At 43.9% G+C, this 12,691-nt stretch overlaps 1 protein-coding gene across 1 annotated transcript in view; it reads right to left on the reverse strand.

The window, feature by feature from the left end:
* TMTC4 (transmembrane O-mannosyltransferase targeting cadherins 4) overlaps window positions 1-9,427 on the reverse strand; it is an 83,177-nt gene extending 73,750 nt beyond the window's left edge. The window contains exons 1-3 of the mRNA XM_023738527.1: window positions 9,212-9,427; window positions 2,123-2,191; window positions 435-550 (exon numbers count right to left, since the gene is read on the reverse strand). The gene's annotated coding sequence lies outside the window, so the exon portion shown is untranslated. The remainder of the gene's footprint in view (window positions 1-434; window positions 551-2,122; window positions 2,192-9,211) is intronic.
* Between the last annotated feature and the right edge of the window lie 3,264 nt (window positions 9,428-12,691).

The following is a 12,691-nucleotide window of genomic DNA, read 5'->3' on the forward strand; positions in this document are numbered from 1 at the left end:
GATTCAAATGGCCGACCTTTTGGTTAGCAGCCAAGTGCCTAACCACTGCACCACTGGGGCTCCTTTTCTTTCGATATTGTAGTCACCTAATTCCTAACAGCTGGAGTTAAGCATGTACTTGTAAGAGATCTACATATGGGTACGTTATAATTCCACAGGAGTCAATGATGTGAATCATCAACAGTAGGGACCTTTTAATATGCAAGTAGCCCTGGGTGGTGACTAAAAGGTAAGAGGTTCGAATCTACCACTCAGAGTCACTTCAGAAGAAAGGACTAGTGATCTACTTGTGAAAAATCAGCCATTAAAACCCCTACAGAGCACAGTTCTCTGATGCACATGGGTCGTCATGAGTCGAACGGACTCGATGGCAACTGGCTTTTGGGTTAGTCTTGGGGCGACCCTCCCATACAGTTCACCCTGTCATCCCTCACCTGAAAGTCAGGACGGTGAGAGGTCGGTAGGACTTGTGGCTGGTGTTGCTGCTCAGTTTACTGCCCCAGAAGTCATGATGCCACAGGTCGCCAAGGGGCGTTTCTGCTTGGAGATCCTGCAGGAGCACAGCAGAAGACATTCTGAACAAAGGAAAATGAGAGGAGGGGACGGCCAAGACCTCCAACCCTTAGAAACATTATTTATTCATAGGATAAAAAAAACCAAGTCCTAATGCCCCTTCAAGGTGCCCTGGTGGTGCAATGGTTAAATGTTCGGCTGCTAACTGAAAGGTCGGGGTTCAAACCCACCAACAGCTCCAAGGAAGAACAGACCCGGCAACCTGCTCCCATAAAGATTACAGCCTAGGAAACCCTAAGGGGCAGTTCTACTCTGTTACATGGGGTCGCTATAAGTCGGAATCTACTTGATGGCAACACAACAATGCCCCTTCATGGACCTAATATGGACCCTCCACACATGGATTTCCCACTGGCTCTAGGGGGAAGGGAGGAAGGAAGCCAAGCCGGGCCACCCTCAAGTGAGATGAGCAGGGCTCCACTCCTTCCTTCCTGTGTCCCCCTGGAGCCATCTTAACAGGAAGCAACACTCAAGGGCTCCTGTAAAAACAAGCCCAGCTTTCACATCTACATACTCGGGAGAGTTTGTTGAGTACAATCTGTTGCTAGCTGTTCTTTCTCTCACTCCAAACACAGGTCCATTTGTGTTTTGTTAAAATAAATCTCCTAACTTTATGTTCACACTTATGTGTTTTGTGTCCTTCTAGCTCCCCAATGTCAACACTGCAAACGTTTCTGTCCACACAAGTCCCTTTCTGTCCACACAAGTCCCCATGCGGCAGGAGAACCAAGAGTATGTCTACAAAAGTAAATATGCAAAAATATCCTTGCCCTAGTGATGCTAGTTTTTAACTATCCATAAATATTTATTGCAGTTTGGGTTTGAACATTTTTCGTGAATCTGGGCTAGAGGGAAGAAGAATTTCTTCGACTGTTCTTCTTCCCTCCTGTAGCTAGAACCAAGACAATGAATTATATAATCGGGAAAACAGAAGAATTTTGCCAGGAAAGTTACTTAACTATAAGTTACAGTCAATAAATCATGAAAAAGCAATTAATCTAATCTGAGATAATAACAATGAATGCCCATGAATGTGAGCTGTGGTAGATGCTGTCGGCTGCCCGACAGCTATTGCCAGATCCTTTCCCTAACTTCTGCCTCACGGAATGCCCCCCAACAGATACCAGAAATGTTAGAATTTTTTACCACCTGCTGTCATAGTGCTACAGGTGAACTAATACTGCCTACTGGGTCCTGAGAAGAAGTCTGCTCAGGAAATTCTGGAAAATTCTTTCCTCCATAATAATAAGGAATGCACAAAACACCCTTTCCTTCAGTTGCGCAGTCATATCTGTATGTGATGTCCGGAACTGTGGCAGTCATTCTGTGACTATGACGATGCGTGCCTAGGCCCGCCCAATATGATGATGGGTGTGCCTCAGTGAAAATATGCAAACAGCCCAGACCCTTGAAGACATGGCTGAGCTGAGGATCCAATCCAGGAACATTCTACCTCTGGGCTTCTTATAGTATGAAATAACATGTTTCTTCACTGTTTAAGACACTTTCACTTTGCTATTATACTCCCCAAAGCATTAAATTGATATACCTGCAAACGAAAAAAATAACTGTATCTTGAGGAACATGCGATGTCCTGAAGGTATACAGGTCGTTACAACTGTAATTACAATATAATAGTTAAAATTTTTCCATTCATACTAGACATGCATTTTTCACATCAGACACCTACCCTCCACCTTGCGACCACAGTACACCTGGGATTTTGTCTAGAGCGCATTCTCTTCCATTATCAATCCATGAGGCTCTGGTGAAGTGGAGTCCACACCTGATTCAGGACTGGAGCACGTGACCAACGTCAATCCAGTTAGCACCCTTTTGTCCCCAGAGCCCTGGTGGCGCAGTGGTTAAGAGCTCAGCTGCAAACCGAAAGGTTAGCAGTTTGAATCCACCAGCTGCTCCTTGGAAACCCTATGGGGCAGTTCTACCCTGTCCTATAGGGTTGCTATGAGCTGGAATTGACTTGACAGCAACGAGTTTGTTGTTGTTTTTCATCTTCTTGCCATGATGGCTGGTTCAGGGACGGGCATGGCCCAAGTCAGGTCAAGCAGGGCCAATGAAGATCAGTTCCAGAACATCTGCCTGAACTAAGCAGGAAGCAGATGCTCACTTGGGCTGAACTTAGTGCTATGAGGATGTAAGCCTGGACCTGCAGGGGGTTCCACTGGCGTCTAAGAAAGAAGACAACAGAGTGGAAGGCAGAGCCAGGGGACCGAGAGAAGTTGGGTCCTTGACTTTGTCTAAGCCCTGAATCCAGCTACACCCAAAGTCAATCAGAGAGACTTTCTGCAAACATCTGGTGCCTATCACACTGTCTGTTTGTTTTCTAAATAGTCCTTATCACTTTCTGTAAAGATCTTGGTCTTTTGCGTACTGTCTGTCCCCTTCCTCTAGAATTAAGTTCCCTGAGAGAAAGGTCTCTCCTGTCTTGTTCCCTATGGCAGCCTGAGTGCCCTGTTGGTGCTCCACACACGCAGAAGGTGCTAGTTTGTCAGTTGCCTTCTCTTTCACTTGCAAACAAGAATCACAACTGAACAGAACCAAAGGTAATTAGTTAGAGAACCTAAAGTAAAACAATGTTGCAAAAAAGGCTGAGTGGAATTGAGCAAAAAAATAAAGTTCTAGATTCTAATCACAGGTACACTACTTGTTCACTTCTTGGTGAGATTCTCTAACCTGTGAAACGTGAATAGCAGATGTCTAGCATACATTCAAACCCACCAGCCAATCCAAAGGAGAAAAGATGTGGCAGTCTGCTCTCGTAAAGATTATAGCGTTGGAAACCCAATGGGGCAATTCTACTCTGCCCTACAGGGTCGCTATGAGCCAAAACTGACTCGACGGCAACGGGTTTGGTTTTTGGGTTTAGTATATGTTATGGGTATACTGGAGCCCTGGTGGCACAGTGGTTAAGAGCTCAGCTGCTAAACCAAAGGTTGGCAGTTTGAATCCACCAGCTGCTCCCTGGAAATCTTATGGGGCAGTTCTACTCTGTCCTATAGGGCCGCTATGAATCCATATTGACTCAATGGCAATGGGTTTGCTTTTTTCTTTTTGTTTATGGGTATATTAAAACCATCTTTTTCAAAATATAATTTGTCATGAAGAAGATATAACGTGTAAACAAAGGCAAGGGGATTATTTGCACAGAGTGATTTCTGAAGAAAGACATGATAACAAAAAGTTGAATAAACTAGAGACTGTGAAAAATTATCCAATAACTCTGTCTCTACCACGATCTTTGCTTTTCAGAGGAACAACAATAGCAGTACAAGTGCTTTTGTTTCTCCTCTTCTAAACAGAGTTTCATTCAGCAAACCTGCTCTGATGGGCAGCTCCAAGTTAAATATGATCGTAAAAGAATTATCTCCGTAACAACAAAGAGAGACGGGTATGTAACTCATGATCTCCGCCCCACCGCTTCTGGAGTTCCCTATCTCCGCCTGTCTATACACGCCCACCAGGCACCTCAGAGTCCTTCTTCATCCCCATGTCTCAGTCATCACCAAGTCCCCCTTCTTCTCAAGTTCCTATACCTTGCAAACCTGTCCATCACTCTCCATCTCTACCATCAACCTTCCGGGCCAAGCACCATCATCTCTCACTGGTTGTTGTTCTGTGCCATCAAGTCAATTCTGACTCATAGCGACCCTATAAGTCAAAGTAGAACCACCGATAGGGTTTCCTAAGCTGTACAGGAGCAGATCGTCATGTATTTTCTCCCACAGGGCCACTGTGTGGGTTCAAACCAAAAACGTTCAGTTATCAGCTGAGTGCTACACTAAATCAAATATCTGTTTTTCACGCTATTACACGGATGGCCCTTGAAATCATTATACCAAAATCCAAACCAAACCTGTTGCTGTCGAGTCTATTCCAACCCCTAGTGACCCTACAGGACAGACTAAAACCGCCCCATGTGGTTTCCAAGGAGCAGCTGGTGGATTTGAACTGCCAATCTTTTGGTTAGCAGCCATAGCTCTTAACCACTGTGCCACCAGGGCCTCTGAGATCATTATTCTGAGTGAAATAAGCCAAACACAAAAGGACAAATAAGGTACAATTCTACTTGCATGAAATATCTAGAATAGGCAAATCAACAGAGACAGAAAGTAGATTAGAGGGTACCAAGGGCTGGGGGGGAAACCACTGACCTTTCAGTTAACTGTTGCGCCCCCCCCAGGGCTCCTTCTCTCTCATCTAGAATCAGGTACCAGTTGCCTTCATGTTGATTCTAATTCACAGAGACCCCATGTGTGTCAGATAAGAACTGTGCTCCATAGTGTTTTCAATGGCTCATTTTTCAGAAAATCACCAGGCCTTTCTTCCAAGGCACTTCTGGGCAGACTAATACCTCCCAACCTTTGGTTAGCAGCCGATTGTGTTTGATTTGCACCATCCAGAAACTCTCACCTAGGATAGACACACTTCTCCTAACTGCTCCACTTGCGCCCTCTGACATGTTCTCCACACTGATCTTTCCAAAATGCAAACCAGGTCACTTCACTCCAACTTCCAACATGCTTAGGACAAAGCCAGGGTCCTGGCATGGACTCCACAGCCAGGCAGGGCCCAGCTTCTGCCTAACTTCTCCCCGACTCTGCTCAGCTGCACCAGCCTTCTTCCAGTCCTCCATATGGTCTGTGCTCCATCTCATCCCTAAGGCTTTGCCTGTGCAGGTCTCCACCCAGATGGTCACCCCCTGACATTCCACTGCTCTACTCATCTCACTGTCTCAGCCATCAAGTCCCTTCCTCAATGAGTCCATCCTGACCTTCCTGAGCTGATCTGATTGCCTTCGAGGGGTCGAAGACCATCTCTCATCTTCGTAGCACTTGGCACAGTGGTGCTATTTGTCGGCCCTGCTAGACTCCATGAGGTCCAGACGGTACCTGCTTTTCTGCTGGGAGTACGCTGAAGATGCTCACTACCTGCTGAATGAATGAATGAGTCGACCACATAGCTAAATAAGAAAGATCACTGTTACCCCGCTTTATAGCTAATACATAAGGTACACCTGACAAAAATACTGCAGTTTCAAACATAAATTGGATATATTGAAAACTTTTTTCTTTTATTTCTGACTGTAAAGCAGATTGTAAAATCAAGGAGAAAAAACAACTTCATTATTTTTAAAGACAAAGTTGCTAAATGTAAAAAACTGTATCTCTTTTACTAATGAAAAACCAAAACCAAACCTGTTGCCACCGAGTCGATTCTGACTCACAGCAACCCTACAGGACAGAGTAGAGCACCTCAGTTTCCAAGGAGCGGCTGGTGGATTCGAACTGCCGACCTTTTGGTTAGCAGCCATAGCTTGCCGTAGCTGTCAACCACTGGACCACCAGGGCTCCTTTTACTAACAAGGTAATTTAATTTGATTACTGCACCTCAGATGCTTAAAAAATGCATCTTTTTACTTCAGTAATATGAAACTAGATTGGTTACACTATGCATGACAAGGTAGACAAAGGCAAACAAGGCACGGTGGATAATTAACAAAACCGAATATTAACTTTCTCTTTAAAACACAACTGAACAGGAATATTTTAGGGACTAGAAATTATGATGTGCTAAGCATTACACAGTGTATCAGTTAAGATTCTACGCTGCAATAACTAAAATGAGCTCTGATGGATTTTAAGCAAAAAAGGAATGTCTTAGAGAAAAACGAAAGGCTCACAGACTCGCTGGGAAGACTGGGAAACGAGGTTCAGGGCTAAACAGCCAGGAAGACAACCACAAATCACACCACTGGACATACTGATCAAACTACCCAGCCACCACGGGACCCCCAGCTCTTCGCATGACAAGCTCCTGACCCCAACAACAAGGCAGAGGAGCCTGATGGGAGGGCCTATGTCTGTGCCTGCATCCTAGCTGGATGGCCCTTCCAGCTTATGAGAATCCTAAGTGTGTGTGTGTGTCAAGTGATGGGTGGCCCAAAAGAGCAACACACGTCCACGATACACAGCAGAGTTCAGAAGTCTTTGCTACTTAAGAGCTTGCCGAGCCAAAGGGAAGGGCTTGAGAACAGGTGATCCTGCAAAGTTGGTCACCTCATATTCAGGTAACCAACACCCACTGCTGTCGAGTCGATTCTCACTCATAGGAATGTAGTACTGCCCCATAGGGTTTCCAAGAGTGGCTGGCAGATTTGAACTGCCGACCGTTTCTTTGCAGCCTGAGTTCCTAATCACTGCATCACCAGGGCTCACATACCCAGGTAGGAGGGTGAATTTCACTTCCATTGAGTACTGGTTCCTGAGGCCTTGAGCATAATGAACCCCTGCAGAGTTGGTTAGATATTTTATGAAGGTTATGTAATCCATCCACCTGAGTTAGTTTACTCAGTTACAAAACTGGAAGTTCTTCTGCATTGACACAACAGTACCTATTCAGCGGTGAAGGGGTTGGGCAGAGGCTCTTTCTCCTCTATCAGAACAGAAAATGAACACCAAAGACACTCTAAATATTTGATTAGGTATAGCCCACACACAGGAGGGTTCACTACTTGCAGAAAGGTCCATTCTTCCTCGTGATGATTTACGGAAAAGATGGCTTCTGTCTGAAATTCCTGCTAGCTAAACTCTCTCAAAGAAAATCATCATCTCAGTGAATAAAAGGCAACTCAACACTACAAGAAGGCATCTGGAAAACAGTCTTTAACACCAATAAAAACCAGTAACAGCCTGCTTCACATGACCGTAGGCAGAGTGCCAATGAATGGAGGAGTGCCTTTCATTAAACAGGAAAGAAAAAAGGGAGGACGAGCAAGTTAACAAAAGGGCCACAGTGTGGTGCTCCAGAAAACACTGCCAAGACAATGCTCAGTAGATCACAAAATGGCTTCATCTGCCTCAACCCACACAGTAACGGAATGACATCCATATACTGGGGGGGGTCCCACATCTAACAGTGCTCGCCGTTTTTCCCTGCCTTGCTGACCAAGGTTTTCTGACGTAAATTCTGGGTTAGCACTTTATATATTTCTTACTTTATAAAAGAAACACTTACCAAAATGATTAACGGGATTAAAATATATATAATCATATTCTTGTTAAAAAAAAAGCCATTCTGTGGATGTGAAGCCTCCAATGTGATGTTGTTGCTTAGAGCTACACAGTTATTTTTTTCTTTTAGGCATGGTGAAATAAAAGAACTGAAACAGAAGCATCTGCAGTAACTGCTGGGTGAACTTCAGGAAAATTACGAGTGAAGAATTTGAATTTGAATTAAAAACAAACATCAACGATGCCCTACGTAGCGTCTGTCTTCAAAATGGAGATCAACGACAGTATTACATTACAAATTAAATTTCTGCAGAAGTCTTTTTTTTCCCATGGAATACTCTATTGTCACATAGACAGTTTTTCTGAAAACACGCGATTTGAAAATGACTTCTTCCTCATTTGGTAAAATCCACGACTTTCAATTTTTTCCCAGCATTCAGCAACAGTGTTACAAAGTGCTGTGACAAGTACATCTGCTAAAAGATACATTCGTATATTCCTTAAAGTCCTCTTCACCTGTAAAGGCACACACACACACAAATATCTGCTAAGTAACTAGATTTGTGGGCTTTCACCAAGACCCTAACCAGCGCTCCAACCACGTGCTTTCTCCTCTGGGCCCTCCCTGCCACCCAGGGAGGTGATTTTCTGATTTTCTTTTAGCTCTCTTGAATCTTTTTCTTCCCTTCGCACAAACCTATTTCATCTTTCCTAATTCTCGTTAGCAAGTGAAAAAGCGTACTGCTTCCCCTGTACCAATACAGCACCCACTGGTGAGCAACACCGATTTGGATTTTGCAAATACAGTGAGTTGGAGTCTCCAAACGGGACCTGAGCAGGAACAGGCAGCACCCGTGTACAGCACACCACTGCTTCTGCAGCAGCTGTCAGCAGGCTGTCCTGATGCCATCGGTGAAGGACAAAGAAGCCAGCTCACTGGTTGCTGCTCAGAATGCACCCTTCTGCGGGTGGTCAGCTCACCCATCACTACAGCAAATGCGTGATTTTTTTTTAAACAGTTCTGACTTGGAGTCGTAGAAAATTTTCACAAGACCTGAATTACTGAGTCTGCAATGCTTTTTGCCCTTGCCTTGCCATCTTAGAAAAATGGTTCCTCTGACAGGTGCGTGGACGGGGGTCTCATATAGTGTATGCAGTGAGGTTAAGCCTGAGGTTGGGCAGGGGGTAGAGACCCTGAAGCCAGCAATGAAAGAAGCACTAAATCAAGGAAATGATTCTAAAACAGATGACAGATTTAGGATACAATTGGGGCCCAGACAAATGGTTAACTTATGTTCAACAGAGAATAATTAAAACAAAGTTAGGTTATTATTGAGACGTAGGCAAGTGGTTAATGGCTACATGGGTAGAGCGAACGGTTAAGCACTTGACTCCTAGCTGAAAGGCCGGTGGTTCGAATCCCCCTGGAGGTGTCACGGAAGAGAGAAGCCACCTGCTTCTGAAAGGTCACAGTCTTCGAAACCCTCTGCAGCAGTTCTACTCTGCACACACGGGGTCACCATTAGTTGGAACAGACTCAATGGCAACAAACGACAACCGGTAAGCGGTCTACATAAGTTTTACCAGAAAAGAATTAAGATACAAACCTTATTGTTAACAATAGCTTCAGAGTCGTCAAAGACAAAATCTCCATCATAGCTGCGTGCAAAACACACAAGGGAAACAAACCCTACTACTAACTTAGCCCAAAAGGTAGGAAGAACAGAAGACGGAATGATGTGGTCCAAATCGGTGTCCAACTCGGCCATTTTGAAAACTGCACGCTGCCACACTCTTGCTCCAGCATTATGCTGATCAGAAATCTGCAAAAATAATAATAAAATAAAAAAAAAAATGAAATAAATATTCATCAATACATTGTTAAGAATGCTTCTGCAGTGGACATATTTACCTTGTGTTTAAGAGCCAGGCAGGCATTTATGCTAATTTTATAGGATGTGAATCATTAAAAACTTTAAGCTGCGGTTTTCAAACTGCTGACCTTTTGGTCACGCAGCTGAGCTCTTCACCACTGCGCCACCAGGGCTCTTTTCAAACTTGAGTGAGCAGAAAAGTCATGTGGGGCACATTCAGACTTCTGGGTCCACAGTAACCTACCGACTCAGAAGTCTTTGGGTTTCCGATGTTGGACTACCCTTGCGAAACACTGATTTAATGAAGCCCTATACTTACCATCCTTAGGAGGCAAATCATTTTTTATAGTACTTGAAACAGTTTACAAGATTTTTACAAGTGACCATGTTTTTTTATCCAATCAAGAAAAACAAACCAAATACTCATTGTTGGGTCTTAACACATGGGGGGAGGGGGCGATATAATACATAAGCAAGAGCTCGGCTGCTAACCAAAAGGTTGGCAAATACCAGTCACTCCTTGGAAACCTTATGGGGCAGTTCTACTCTGTCCTATAGGGTTGCTACAAGTCGGAATTGACTCGATGGCAACGGGTTTGGGTTTTTTTTGGCTTTATTCTGAAAAAGTTTATAATCTATTTGTAGAACTCAGAGGCATATGCAAGTTATATAAAAATGAGAGAGAAGAGTAGCGTTTAATTTAAGTCACAGACAGGGCAAGCGATCCATTGCCAGGTTAATGGTTTACTCAGAGGATAGACAGAGGAAGGAAAACACTGTAGACTGATTAGTCTAAGACATCTTGTCCTGGAAAGGACTGGGCTATATCTTGAAGGATGGGGTGAGGAGGAATGAGGCTATTCTAGGTGAGAATACGTCATCGTCCAATATCGGTAAAAGCGTCAAGTTAAAAATACACACTTTCTAAAAAACATTTTATTATGCTTTAGGTGAAAGTGTACAGCACAAATTAGTTCCTCACTCAAAAATGTATACACAGATTGTTTCTTGACATTGGTTGCAATCCCCATGGTATGTCAGCACTCTCCTCCTTTCTACCCCAGGTTCCCCGTTTCCATTCATCCAGTTTTCCTGTCCCTTCCTGCCTTCTCATCTTTGCTTTGGGGCAGGAGTTGCCCATTTGGTTTTGTATACTTGATTGATCTAAGCAGCATGTTCCTCATGGGGGTTATTGTTTGTTTTATAGGTCTGTCTAATCTTTGGCTGAAAGGGGACTTTGGGAGTGGCTTCAGTTCTGACTTAGGAGGGTGTCCAGGGGCCATAGTCTCTGTCAGAGCAGTAAGTCTGTCATTTTTGTGAATCTGAATTTTGTTCTACATTTTTCTCCCGCTCTGTCCAGGACCCTCTATTGTGATATTAATCAGAGCCTTCGGTGGTGGAAGTCGGGCACCATCTAGTTCTTCTGGGCTCCGGCTGCTGGAAGCTGTGGTTCATGTGGTCTGTTAATCCTTTGGACTAATTTTTTCCTTCTCTCTTTGGTTTTCTTCATTCTCCTTTGCTCGGGACAGGATGAGTCCAAAAGATGTAGCTTAAATGGCCGCTTGTGAGCTTTTAACACCCTAGATGCTACTCATCAAAGTAAGATATACATTTATTTTTAATTTTTCTTTCAAATAGGCAGAATATTAAAGCACTTTTGTCTCCTAGCCTTGCCATTTATTAGTACCTTGGGTATATTATGTACCCTCTCTGAGGCCAGTAAGAGCTGCCTAAGAGTTTCCTGCCTTGGAATCTGCCCAATTATACTACTCCCCAAATCATAATTTATCTGTCCCCATTTCCACCAATGGTGCTTTCTTTGGATTTGCCAGGATGATGCATGGGTCAGACTCCTTGGGTTCCAATTCTGTGTAACTTTCGACAAGTTACTTAATCTCTCTAAGCCTCAGTTTTAACACCTCTAAAATGGGGATTTAGCCTATCTTATATGGTTTTCATGAGGGTTATGTGAGATACCCACCTAGAGTGCTTAGAACACTGCCTGGCATTAGTAAAAGCTCAGGGGAGGTTAGCTGTTATTACTAATTCTTTCTTCAACAAGGTTGAAAGTATAGACAGAGAACTACTTTCTTCTGAAAATCCCCTTTAGAATTTAGTTTATCAGTAGCAAGGTGCTGATATTCCCTACTGGGGACATGGCCCCCATTTCTTTCATGCTGGGATGGAAGAGAATCCCAGCTCCCTTGACTGGGAAGGCAGTTTAGATACACGTTTCCTGATCTCCAAGAGAATGCCCCAGATTATGGAACCAATTAGAAGTCAGCAAAATCGGCCATCATAAGTCCCAGGCATCTTTTCTAATCGCTTATATCTGTGTGAACTCTCGGAGACAGATCAAACAGTCCTTGGGACACCATTCTGTGGTAACACTGTCCCTTTCTGGGGACTGGAAGGAGGTTCCAAATTACAATCCAGAGATGAAAGGCTCTGTAGCTCTTTCATCGCCAGTCCCCCAAGCCTTTCTACCTGATGTAACCCATGATCTCAGCAAGGGCTGGGGGAATATTCCAGCTACGATCTACTGCCTTCTTTTCTTTTCCAATGAAAGGGTAAAACGTTGCTCAAAGATCCAAATTACAGCTGCAAACACAATAGAGGTCACCACACAGGCCCCCAACCATTGTATTTACATCTCAGCTAAAGAAATTACTCCTGCTACTTTAAAAAAAAAAAGACTGAATAGTTTGGACGATATCCCTACTTAACGGGGGCGGGGGGATAAAAGTGTTCTCTGATTCACAAATAAATGTGGAAGAAAGCAAATAACTTTCATCCATTTAAAAACGCACAATGGAGCTGTTAGCGGTTGAATGGCCACCTCACTGGTCTGGATGTTATCTGCTTTTACTCCAAATATTTGAATATTATTTTACCAAAGCTCATGAGGTTGAAAGGCATTACAGCAGGAATACTGACTCAGGAAATAATCTGTGCTCTTAAATTGGTTATCTTGCTTCCCTTTTCATCTCAGATTGTTGTAATGTAGATAAATCACGTTGTACTTCAGCAACAGACAAGAAACATGCAAGGCCAACTGTGGATGTGAACACCTGGGGTGCCCTGGTGGGCCTGGCCTGGACTTTTTCCGAATCAACAGGATGGTTCAATCATAGAATGATCTCCACCTCCTCCTTTCTCTTGTAGGGAATTCAGGCAACTATAGTCTGCCCTGCACCCCTCACCCCCGCCATT

Source organism: Trichechus manatus, unplaced genomic scaffold (genome assembly GCF_000243295.1).
Source record: "Trichechus manatus latirostris isolate Lorelei unplaced genomic scaffold, TriManLat1.0 scaffold00118, whole genome shotgun sequence".
NCBI lineage: Eukaryota > Metazoa > Chordata > Mammalia > Sirenia > Trichechidae > Trichechus > Trichechus manatus.